Raw genomic sequence first — 13,115 nt, 5'->3', positions numbered from 1 at the left:
CATCTTTTATACTTCATTAACCAAAAAGATATCATCCCCAAAACTGAGTTGCAAAACTTTTTTTGAGGGGTTTAGTATCTAACTAGCAATAGGAATGCATGTTGGAAATTAATGTAGCAATGCTTTTATTGCCAGGTAAACGATTTGTCATAATGTTGACATCTGTCATATAATTTCAGTATACATATATATCTGTGAAGATTGCTATAATAAAATTAATCTTTATGCAATTTCACTATATTTTTCCAAGAGCAGTGTCTTTACGCTGATACAAAACAATAATCAGAATATTTGAAGTGGAAAAGGTATGAAATATACATGTACATGTATGTGTCCAAATCTTACAGCCAATTTTTAATTGAATCTTAAAAAAAAATATTGGGTGAGTGCAATGTGCGTTCAAAAATAAAAACATTCTCCATTGTTTATTATCTAATCCTAAAATTGAAAAATTACATATTAAACTATTTCAAATCCTTACACGAATATATAATACTAGCTTTCAATTCGTAATTGTCATTGTCAAATCATAAATTTGTGTGACAGCTGTTTAGACGAGGTAAGCAATTTGGTAGGTTGTCGATTGCACAGACAATCAAGCATCCTTTGATTGAAAAGTTTGCACGACACCAGCTGTCTACAGTCCTGATAAATCTCATCACCTAATTACCAACTTTATCATCCAATATTGGATCCTTTCAATCGAGGTGTACAATACATGCACCGGCGTTAGGTAGTATTTTCTTCGGGTTAAAAGAAAAGACATCCCTTTTGTAAAAAAGAAAAAGAAAAAACAGGACTGCGTTCTGAGATTTGCATGTTAAAAATACAATTTCTTGCCGTATAGCGTGATATATGTATTAATATTTATTTTACTCATCTGTTCACATCCTATAAACGCAAGTCCTTTATTGCCAGTAGAATTCAACTACGGTGGATTTCGAATATGCTATACTGTAAGTATAATGATGGTACCAATATATCAATAAACCTAATAATAACGAATATTTTTGAATGCACTGAAATTGTTTTTGATCTTGATGAATTGATCTCATGAAAACGGACGAGCATGACCTTTAATCTATATGCATAGTGTCATTCATTTTTATTTCTGTATGCATACGACATCAGTTTTATTTCACGTTCTATCAAGCAGCCGCATATCAAGCTTGACACTATTTTGTGATAAGGTGAGATATGGTCCATTGTTCTTTCATTGATTTATTTCCCCGGCAACCTTTACTTGATTGTGATCAGACCAGTTATCCTCCATTATTGTAGATCTTCCAGCTTTTCATTAAGTAATACGTAGAATATACTCAGTGTTTCTCGAATCCTTGATACATGAGAAGATAGGAATATTGATAAATGTTAATTTTTTCATAAATGTGAAAAGTAAAAGTAAAATGTTAAAGTTATTTGACAAAAGAGTATAGTCATCCACTAACAACATTTAATATAAATTTATATATATAAAAAAAATAAGTACAATTACTAGAAACTTTATCCAGCATGAGTATTTCGAGAATATACCAAAACCAAATTATTTTACATTTCACTCATTTGAATGAATCAGTAAATTCAAACAGGAATGAATTGCTATCAAAATTACCCCAAACTGCTGGGGAAGCCTAGCACTTTCAATATTTGAAGAAGGATACAAAACAACAATCTGTTATCCAATTTCAGAAAGTTTATGCTAAGCTTCTTCACCCATTTGCAAAGAGACACACATGGCAAGTACAAGTTAAAAATTAGTATAAGGCCAAACGCCCTCGCTCAATAATTGACTCTCTTCGGAAACAACATTTGAAAGCCATATACGCCTTAGTTCACATCTAACGTAGATCACGAATATGAAATTTGACAATCGGTGCCTTTTTTATTTGTTATTTTGTGAGTTCTCCATTGATTTGCGTACATGCACTCTGCATTTCATTTTCTTTTATATGTTAAGGTGTAAAAGTGGGCTAATGATTCACTAGATCAATTGCACCTTGTCTTTCTTGGTTGGTTGATGCTAAACCGTGCATGGTGCGTTATAACGCCCATTCGCTAGCAAAGGTCGACATGTGCTCCTTGGAGTAGAATTTACGCTTCTGTCTGATTAAACTCGACTACTAGTATCGTCTTTTGACTATATACGTTCAATCCATCGGTAACCCCCGCCTATGGCAAGGAAACACACCTCTCTTGTAAACCCAACCGTGTATGTGAGGGGGGGGGGTGACTATTTGCGTGCAGAAGTGGGTGTGTCTCTTAATTTGTGAATTTCTTAGCGAGTGTATGTGCTTGTCGGAATGGGTATGTCGGTGTGCTTTGAAAACAGACATAAATAACGGGTAAGCGAGTAGTTTAATTGCTTGGATATCCATTCCGACGGCTAAGAACTTTACTATTGGTGATTTTTAAAAAAAACTCTCCTTTGAAATTAGGCTGAAACGTACCCTTCTGCAAACGACATAATGACACATATAGGGTGTTCACACAGTGTCCTATGTAAGTATTTATTTCACTTTATTACTAGTGTGAAAATCAGTCTACATTACGGACATCTCGACATAAAAGTATGAGTATCGACAATGTGTTCAAAAAGTCAAATATTCGAAAATGTGATTCGCATTGTTATTACACTCATATCAATCGTGTTAGGGTGACATTGTCAACACACTCTGAGACACACTTCGTGTTCTTTACAGTGGAGCATTGAACCATATTAAATGTCAACGGAAATTATTTCTTGATTCTTTACACTTCCGTTAGTCTCATCTCTTAAAAATGGGATGCACAAAGTACTGTTTTTGAAAACTCTATGGAATTCGGATATTCTTTCCCTAGAAACGCGGTGTTATTATATTGCTCATAAGCAAATTGATTTTATAAGTTGAAGAATAGTGGATTATGCATTTTGGTTTGTTATAAAGGGAACATGTTTCATGTAAATTTTCTTTGAAACAATGATGGAGACTAACTTGGACACTAATTCTTACTAAGCTTCTCACGTTACATTTTAAAAAGATACTTCCAGCAATGGTCCGCGGGGGTTTTCTCAAGCAATATTCACCGATTAAACAGGATACTTGTTGAACTATCGATTAATCCTTGGTAAAATTGAAGTGTCTTGCTGATATGAATTGGAAAGGTGTGGGGGGGGGGGGGTCCGTAGGCTTTGTCTCGCAGAAAGGTTATTGTGAGATGGTGTGAGTGAAAAATATTGTTGATTTAATATCGAATATAGTTCAATCAATGATCAGTTCGTGTGGCTTGTTTTACAATGAACTCGTAAATAATATGAGGTCTGCTTGCTATCAAATGTCTATGAAAATATTATTTTTGGTTTATTTCAGCACATCTCCAAGACTTAGATAAGAGACGGATATTTTTGGGTGACATAACCCACGTCTCTGATTTTATATATTTCATATATCTCTGAAAAATATGGATTATTATTTTCCACACCCAAACCAGGGTTTCTCTCCATATCGGAGAAATAGTTTTGGACATTTAGGAATCGGATGAACAGGCTTCTCAACTGCAGCAATTGTTTATTAAACACGGCACATATTTACGATGCGCCTTCGTGCGTATCTTCCGCGTCTTATTGAATTACTTGGGGCAGCGTTGAAGTCCATCTCGCGTAGTTGACACCTCAAAATCAAAATAGCAATGAGACAAACCAAGGATTTTCTCCTGCATAGCGATCGATTGACGGTAGGACCATCTTGGCATAAAAGATCGATAGGGCTAGAACCATAATGATATTTATCCCATGCTGAAAGGGTTTTGAGGTCAAAAGAGGCTTCGAAGAACCTGATCATTCTAGATGCATATGCGATTATATTAGGGTTACAGGTGTAGCCTTTCGCTATTCTGTCTGGGACTGTTAACGGGGGCAAACGTCCTCCTAAACTCGTTTCCGATCACAAAGTTGATAAGAGATAAAGGGGCCAGTCAGGCAAGTCAGGATTCTAGGCAATTCATCTAACATCGCATGTAGACCAATATTCAGGCTGTTCATTCTTGGGGAGCTATTGATAGAGCAAATGTAATGCGCGTTAGAGAAAAATAATATCACTAAAATAAAAATAAAATAATATTAGAATGAAAAACCTCAATTTCAGTATTCGAATTATAAATTTACTGAGGGGCCCATTATGTTTTACATTCAAAGTTACTTTTTACTTACATTTTTTCAAAGGCAATTCCAATGGAACAAGTTATACACAGTATTCCTAAATTTCAATTTGAAAGATTGCAATGTTGAAAAAATAAGCGAAAAAATAAAGCTGATGACTGTTTTATTGTACTCTAAAATCACCTGCCGCATCGGAAGTGCATTAATTTGCACGGGATGTAAAGTGTGTCATCTTAATAAAAGCATGCATTATCCATATCCTAACTTTGTTATTGTATGAAAGGAAATAGAGGAAACAAAAAAGAGAGAGATGGGGAGAAGAGAGGAGATAGAAGACAAAACAAAGGAATAAAGGAGAAGAAATCAGAGGGAATTAAAAGTGGAAAAATAAGAGATAATAAGAGGAGGGGAGACAAAAAGAAGAAAAGGACAAAGTAGAAGAATACATGAAGAGAGAGAGAAAGAGGAAGAAAATGAAGAAGATAAGAAGAATGAGGAAGAGGGGGAAGGAGGAGTTTGGTGGTTATAACCCTTTAAAATACAGAGATGAAGTAAACGCGCTCTCAATGATAGGCAGACAGCGTGAAAATTGCCACCGACACGCTCTGACGCAAATCTCGTATTATTGCTGCGATTGGCTTGGACAGTAAACATCGCCATTGGACCAAATTAATAGCCCCAAATAAAAGATCCTGAAAATGTCCTATAGAATTTCCTCACGGTCAAATGTAAATTGTTAGTGACACTTATTATGGATTAATGTAAACATTTCCTCTACTATGTTAAAGTGGTTTCGAGAGACAGAAAAAGCTGACGTGGTTATAAAACATACCACTTTGTGGGATTACACAAAACACAAAGTGGCATAAAGATCTTTTTCCTTCTCTCCAAATAATCTTTTCAATATTTCTATTCATTAAACAATTCCTGATGAAACTTAGCAAATTAATTTATAATAATTATATTTTTACATACTTTCATTTACACATTATTTTCAGCACAAAAATTGAGACGATAAAGTTACTCAAGTGCTCTCTAAAATTAAAGGTAATGTAAAAACAATATTACCATCCATATGTTTATGTGTCTCAATAAAAATCAAATGCCAAATATGATAGAAGAATGGTGATCTTTCAGTAATTCTACAAAAATGTGTTTGTGTGTCTCCATATAATCAAATGCAAAATATCTCTGATAGAAATTTGGTGATCTTTAAGTAATACTAATAGAAAATAAATCATACCATTTTGCTTTTGGTTGGGTGGTTTTCCGCGTAATAAGGACACTCGTGCCTAGCCATACCTATTTGTGCTTGCTGGTTTTTACATATAAAAAAAATAATGAGATAAATAATGCAACCAATCTTTTCTACATCCTCATTTTTCAACTTCTGAATGATCCTTTTCCCCATCCTTCTTCTTTTGGCAATTCCGTAAAATAGTTTACCTTTTTTTTGTCAGCCGGAACCAATATTCCCTACATTCTTACTTTACTCCCCTCCTCATGAACGGGGGGTTATGGCCCCGATCCTGCGCTGAGTCAGACTAAAAAAAAAATGGAACATTTTTAAAGTATTAAAATGAAGCAGCGCAATAAAAAATATGTAAGGTAGAGCATGGTGGAAGATCGGCTATTACTAAGGTGGCTACCCTATGAGTTGTTATTAATAGTAGTATTATCATCATTATTATTGGATGAAGTACGTACTTTATCGAATTACCTTTCTCCCATTGGAATCTTTGCCCTCCCAGCTCCTTTAAAATTATTTCCATTCTAAATACATTTTTTCAATCGTAAACCTCACCCCACCCATCTACATGTATCTGTTTACCTTGGTCTTTAGGTTGCCCCTCCAACTTTCAAAGCTAACCAGCAATACTTCACGTCACAAATCACATGGTATAACTATTACTCTAGATCCATTCGTTTATCCCGAGGTCTCTTTCTAACTACCATATGACATTGGGACTTTGATTCATGTTGCTGATTGTATTTTTCCTTTGCCTTTCCTATTTGATTATCATTTCATAGGTTTTCATTGGTGCAATATTCAATTGTAATTGTAACGTAATAAAAGTCTGTTGTAGATTAAATGTTCACATACATAACATTTGTGATAGCTTGTTTATTATTGGAAAAGAAAAGTTGTTTTCGGGGAAACGATGTAGTTATTCTATTTTCAATGCATTCTTGAAACGACTCCCACGCCGGAAAAGAGGTTCTCATTAATGGTGCAGTATTAGCAGGTAAAGCGATATGCAAAACGTGTCCATTGGATATTTTTAAATAAGTCCTTCACATTTATCTATATTCCAAAGGACATCTATTTTCTTTATAGAGGCTTAAAGGAGTTTAGTTGTCATATTGGTCTCCAAGATCTAAACCAGTGCAAGTCAAAATCGAATCAATAAGTTTAACCCATCTCTCATCCCAGTCGTTCATTTATCCATATATCTGTCTCTTAACTCGCCACCAAAAGCCCGTCTCCGCCAAGTCCATCGAGTGTTTGGATTCCTCATGTCAGTCTGTCTCTCATAATCACGTCAAGGTATGCAATGAAAAATTATGTGAAGCACCGTTGATAGTACCTTTCAACATGTGACATACGAGCAGGAAGCAAGCACGTCAGGTAAAAGAGAGATTACATAGCCATGCCATACTATGATGTTTGGCATTTAATTCAAAATATAGACTAAAAGAAAATCAGACAACTCAATTCGACGAATATGTTTGTTTGCAGACTGAAAAATGAATTAGACAGTTGTTGATCCAAGTGCTAGGAGCGGAAGAACTATATTATAATAAATTGTGAGGACCTGTCCGTCATTCTAAGAAAACATGAAAACATATAGGGGAGACAGGAAATAAAGTTATTTTTAAAATCACAAACAATCTGATTAAAAAAAGATCCTTCGTTCATGCTCTAATGCTGAAAATATTAGTTTGAACAACAGGAAAATTCACTGAATTTAAAATAGAAAATTTACAGACCAAGACTTTAGGTATCTGTGATTACCAATTAAGGGAAGATCCAAATTGATGAGTTATTCAGATTACTTTTAATCTATTAGCTAACAAGCATAGTTTTACAATTTGGCTATTATGGTCCTATATTATTTGGCGACAATTGAAGTTGTAATGTATATATATATTTTCTAAAAAACCGTTTCCAATTAGATTAGAATAATGTTTTGCAAGAATAAGAATAATTATTAATATTTTTCATTATCCTTCAGCCATCTCAAGATATCATACAACATGCTGAGCTATTTCTATGCGGTACCACTTAGATAGAGGCACACTGTATTCTTACATACAGCTTTGAGGCGGAACCAAATAACAACTTTACACAATTTATAAGAAAATATGCTAATTGAAAGAGAGCATGTGGGAAGTATACTATGATATACTTGATCTGACTTTCATGAGATTGGTCGACTACCTTCTAGTAATGTTGAAACCTGTACATGTATATCAGCTAAAAATATAGACTGATATACTTGTTGAACGTCGCCAAATACATAGGCAAGCTATAGCCGTAATTTATAAGTGTCAACTAAAATCACACTATAATCCTTTGCAGAACTCTGCGAACACTGTCATAAGTGATAGTCGTTTAGACATTCCAAGACAGGTTTGAATAATGGCTGGGCTTTGGAATAAAAAAACATATTCGGTTGCGATTTTATGTTTGTGCCATTGTGAGATTTGAAGAAAGAGACAGAGGAAGAAAGAGGGGCGGGGAGGGAGGGCGGGGCGATGGATAAGGATTAAGATTTTGTATCGTATGACAATTTGTCATTTGAAATAATGCAGTATTCTACGGTTACAAATTCGGATCTACCTCCGTATGGAGCATTCAAGATCAGAGGTCCTGGCCTAGAGGACGGTCAAGTCGTTTTCAAATGTCATGGGCTCCTGCACGTGTTTGGTCAATATCAATTCATCTCTTCTACTTACCTCTCTTCAGGGTGGATTGCTATTTATAGGTAATACAGCAGAGCGGCCCCTTCGAAAGACGACAAGGAAGGAAAGTTGTGTCGCAGTTTTACATGATAATAAAATATTATTTTCAGTAACGTCTGTCATGCACAATTTCCGTCTTGTTTATCAATATTATAGGTGTTTGTATATTCGCTTAATAATGCAAATGAACTCCCAAATCAATGAAATAATTCCGATCTCGTGAAGTATCAAATGACTTAAATGGTAAAGAAAACCGTAAATAAAACTTGATCAAGTGTGGTTTGAGGGAAATAAATATTTCATAATTGATATTCTGTAGGTTGGATTACGACAGAGCTTGTAAAGATATAATGACCCGGGTATCCAAAACGCTTTGCCTTTATGAGCCCCGTTCATCACCCTTTCTCCTACGGCAACCTGCCAAAAGGAAACCCAAGCATTCTGGGCTAACTGCTGCTAAGTTTCTCGTTACACTGCTTTAACCCGTTAATAATAAATATTACAGTGCATTATAAGAAGGAAATCGGGCCAATATCAAATGGGGTACCAAAACAAAACAAGAAAAATCTTGTTTACCCTATGACAAAAATAAATATAAAATTTATTTATCAAAAGCGAATAAAACGATGAGCATTTTTTTATTTTGATAAGGATGAAGATATAAAATGCGGCTCGACTACCAGTATATACGGATATGAGTAGCTTTCATAGGAATTAACCTTGAGATAAAGGGGTGATCTATAGCTAAACCTTGTGATCCAGGACGTGACATACTGGTTAGTTTGAAAGTGGTGAAGTGACAACCGCTGAGTGGAGTGTGTGTGTGCGTGTTGTTATATGTAGGATATACACGTGTGGATGTGTGATATACACACACACACACATATATATACAGAGCGTATCAAAAAGGGGACAGATTTGAAAAGTCTCTAGAAAATTTGTTTCAAATTATTATGTCCATATTTTGATGTTGATAGATGCTCTGAATTCTTATCTTTGAAATGCCATTCAAAAAAAATAAATTTTGTTCATGCTTGAGCAAGCACGGGACGTTTTTGTCGGGGGTTCAAAAAGAGGCTTATGCAAAAATTGCAGAATTGAGAAATTTGATGAATAGACTTTTGGCTAATCAGGAGACTTCCTCTAAATCTTTTCATTATCTTTGCCATAATTTTCGAATTATGCTGTCAAATTTCATTTACAAATTTATTTATTCATTTTTCATTTAAGTTTCTTTTACCTTTGAATTTTCCTTCATAAGTAAGAAGAAGACTTTTGTCAACCCAAGTAAGAAGATTTGCATTATCAATTGGGAGAATTTGTAATTATTCAAATCCTTTTATTATGTGAAAGAAATGATGTTATGGTAGGTATAAAAAAACAAGAATCCTATTTTCAAGGGGATATTGAATCCTTCACGTTTAATTATGTGCTTAGCAGGACAAACAGGAAAGGAATCATGTTTTTCAATGGCAATGGTGTATTGAGTCAATTTTGAAGGAGAAAGATAATGTCAGATTGGGTATTAAAAAGTTGTGAAGCGAGCAAGCGAAAATTTCCACTTTTTTATTAAAATATCAAATTTTGTGATTTTGACATAATATTCAGAAAATGATATAATATTTCAATTTCTATGTTTTCTGTTACTTTCCTTTCCATTTTTTTAATGGGGGGGGGGGGGAGCAGCACCCTGAGCCCCCACCCATCAATATGCCATGCACTGTTCAAAGGTACCATAACTTTTGTAGCACATAAAACATTTGAAGAAAAAAAACACGCTCTCCCATACTTCGGTTTTTTTTTAAATTGTTCTTGCCTAAAGAAGGAATATTCAAAGCTAAAAGAGTACATATTAAAAAGGAACAATAACAGAAATATTCAAGCAAATAAGTAGATTTGGAAATGAATTTTGACCGCATAATTCGAAAATTATGGTAAAGATAATGAAAAGGTTAAGAGGAAGTCTGCTGATTAGCAAGAAGTCCGACCATCATATCATTTCATGCAATTTTGGCGCAACCCTCCTTTTTAATCCCAGACAAAAACATTCCGTGTTCGCTCAAGCATGAGCAAAACTAGATTATTTTAATGGTATTTAAAGAATAAAACTTCAGAGCATCTATTGACACCAAAACATAGAGATCATAATTTGAAACAAACATTTTATAGACTTTTCAAATCTGCCCCGTTTTTTTTATACACACTGTATACATATATACTGCTCATTTTGAGAGCTATGCTTTTTGAGAGCAAACCTCTCAAGAACATTTTTTTTAGTGTTATGCTTTTTTTTTTATTTCTAAGAGCTTTGCCCCTCTGTTTTCTTTTAAAATCTATTATTTTATGTTTTTTCTGGTATACGTAAGATATTTAACAAGACACTTTGGGCAGTATATTTTCAGGCTTTCAGCTTCTTCATGGGCTCTATAGAAGAAACCCCAAATAAAAGATAGTACACAAGCAGCACACCATCATGTAAGCAGCAGAATATAAACAAATATATAGATAGACACGCACAAACAAAAATAAATCCAACTATATCTGTATAATACACATCCAGAAGGAAATGAGATGATCTCCAAGTAAGATTTATGTAGAATAATTGTGTGGCTTTCAAGCAACATCCACAGCTTCCTCTTTATATATTTTGCCACAGTATAAACAAGAAACAAGAGTTATTTTAATGCACAATAATTGTCTGCTTATATTACATACATAAACGTACGCACGCAAGCACACAAATACGCATACAAAATATATGTATATGATATATATATATGTATGTCAGTGTGTATACAGTATATATATATATATATATATATATATATATATATATATATATATGTATATGATATATATACAGATGTTGTATATAAATATATACATTTATATATATATATATATATATATATATATGCACATCTGAGAGTTGACCTCAAGTCAGGACAACTCAAGGCACCTGACCTGAATTCATTTTCGTAAACTTATAATTTTTCGACCTCAGAGAGTACTATATACCTTAGGGACGCACCATTAGAAATCCAAAAACTTGACTTGCTAGATGAGCAAAAAAACAACAACTGACAAATCATCTGATAAGGGAAACAACTTGTCTCAATGGACTATAAGGAATAAAAATTACCCAAAGAAGAAAGGGGAAAAATGTTTTTATTTATAAGACTTTTTTATTAGGGTGGCTCCATCAGTAATTGGTGTACTGTTGTCCTTGGAGGCCCTACAAGAAAAATACAAACAAAACAAACATGGGTATAAAAAGAGTACAATGTAAGTTTAGACAAACTGTAAAGAGAACAACAAAAAGGGTGAGTTTATAAATTAAGACTTATAACGCCAAAATAAAAGACTAAATGAGGATTCGGATTGGGAATTTCTTAAAACAACTAGGTACATTATTCCAAATGAATGCACCAGCAAAAGAAAAACTTTGTTTGCCCATTTCCGTTCGAACTTTGGGCAAAATCAAACCTGTGCTTTGTGCACTGCGAGTACGAATACTATGTACAGTTTCAGATTTTTTTAAAAGGATATTTAACAAATAGGCTGTATTTTGATTAAGGATAACAGAAAATATCATTTTACATTTAAACTTTTTCCATCTTTTTTGTGATGGGAACCCATTTCAGTTTGTTTAACTTAATTTAGGTAGGAGTTTTTAGATTGGCTCCCAAAATTACTCTGGCCATTTTTTTATGTTGTTTGATCATGACATCTTTTGTGTTCTCAGCACAGCTTGACCAGGCATTACTACAGTATTCAAACAAAGGTAAAATTGATGCATTAGCAAGGAGTTTTAATCCTTCCAGAGGTATCTTCTCGAACGACCAATTAATGCTATCCTCGATCCTATTTTTTATACTAGTTTTTGTCACATGTTCTTTCCAATTTAATGTTGGATCTAGCCAAACTCTTAAGTATCTGTAAGTGTAGACTAATGCAAATATTTTTTCTCAAGTTTAGCCAATGTCATTTGTGAACCAAATAACATAAATTCAGTTTTCTTTCCATTCAATGTAAGATTGTTCTCTTTTACCCATTCGTATACTTGTTTTCAATACAAATTCAAGGCTGACTCAATTTCATCACTGCTTTGACTACTAAAAAACAGAACAGCATCGTCTGCGTATAGCATCACTTGGCATAGGCATACCACACTAGGAAGGTCATTTACCATAATAGTGAACAACAACGGGCCCAAATTGGCGCCTTGTGGTACACCTGACACAGACTTCCAGCCCCCCCTTCCCGGTATCTAATGGTGCGTCCCTTATCGTCCAAACCGATTACGGTAAGGGAAGTGTAGTCGCGTATTAGTACAACCGATTTCGTGTCTGCTGCACTTCATGTATGCTGGGATGCGGGAATAAGGTGTTACTTATGGCAGCAAAGCCGCTTCCGAAGCTTCCAGCGCCAGTTCTGCCATGCCGGACGGCGAGCCGGGCAGACCAATTCGGCTACCAAACCAGTGATGATGACGTGCAAAGCATCTAGGTGCAAAACTGGTTATTAAGTTTTTTTTGTAAATTAACTTGGGTATCATCACTCATTAGCATGGACCTATCCACGGAGGACTATCCTATTGTTACTGGGAGGCCAATGCACAGCACACCCAGTAGCAATAGATAATCCTCCGTGGATAGGTCCATGCTCATTAGGCCCAGTCATTAGGCCAGGTTGGTAGACGAATTGGTCCGCCCGGCTCGACGTCCGCATGGCAGAACTGGGGCTGGAAGCTTCGGAAGCGACTTCGCTGCCAGAAGCAACGCCTTATCCCCGCATACACGAAGTAGATGTTCTAATAGTGACTACCCTCCTCTACCGTAATCGCTTTGGATGACAAGGTACATGTATATAGTACTCTTCGAGTTCTAAGAAATTCTAAATTCACGAACGTGACTTCAGGTCAGGTGACTTGAGGTGTCCCGACTTGAGGTCAAATGTCAGGTGTTGCATTTCCGTTGCTGTATATATGTGTGTGTGTTTGTATGTATATATG

The sequence above is a fragment of the Lytechinus variegatus genome, chromosome 3 (genome assembly GCF_018143015.1).
Source record: "Lytechinus variegatus isolate NC3 chromosome 3, Lvar_3.0, whole genome shotgun sequence".
NCBI lineage: Eukaryota > Metazoa > Echinodermata > Echinoidea > Temnopleuroida > Toxopneustidae > Lytechinus > Lytechinus variegatus.
This window is presented reverse-complemented; position numbering follows the sequence as displayed.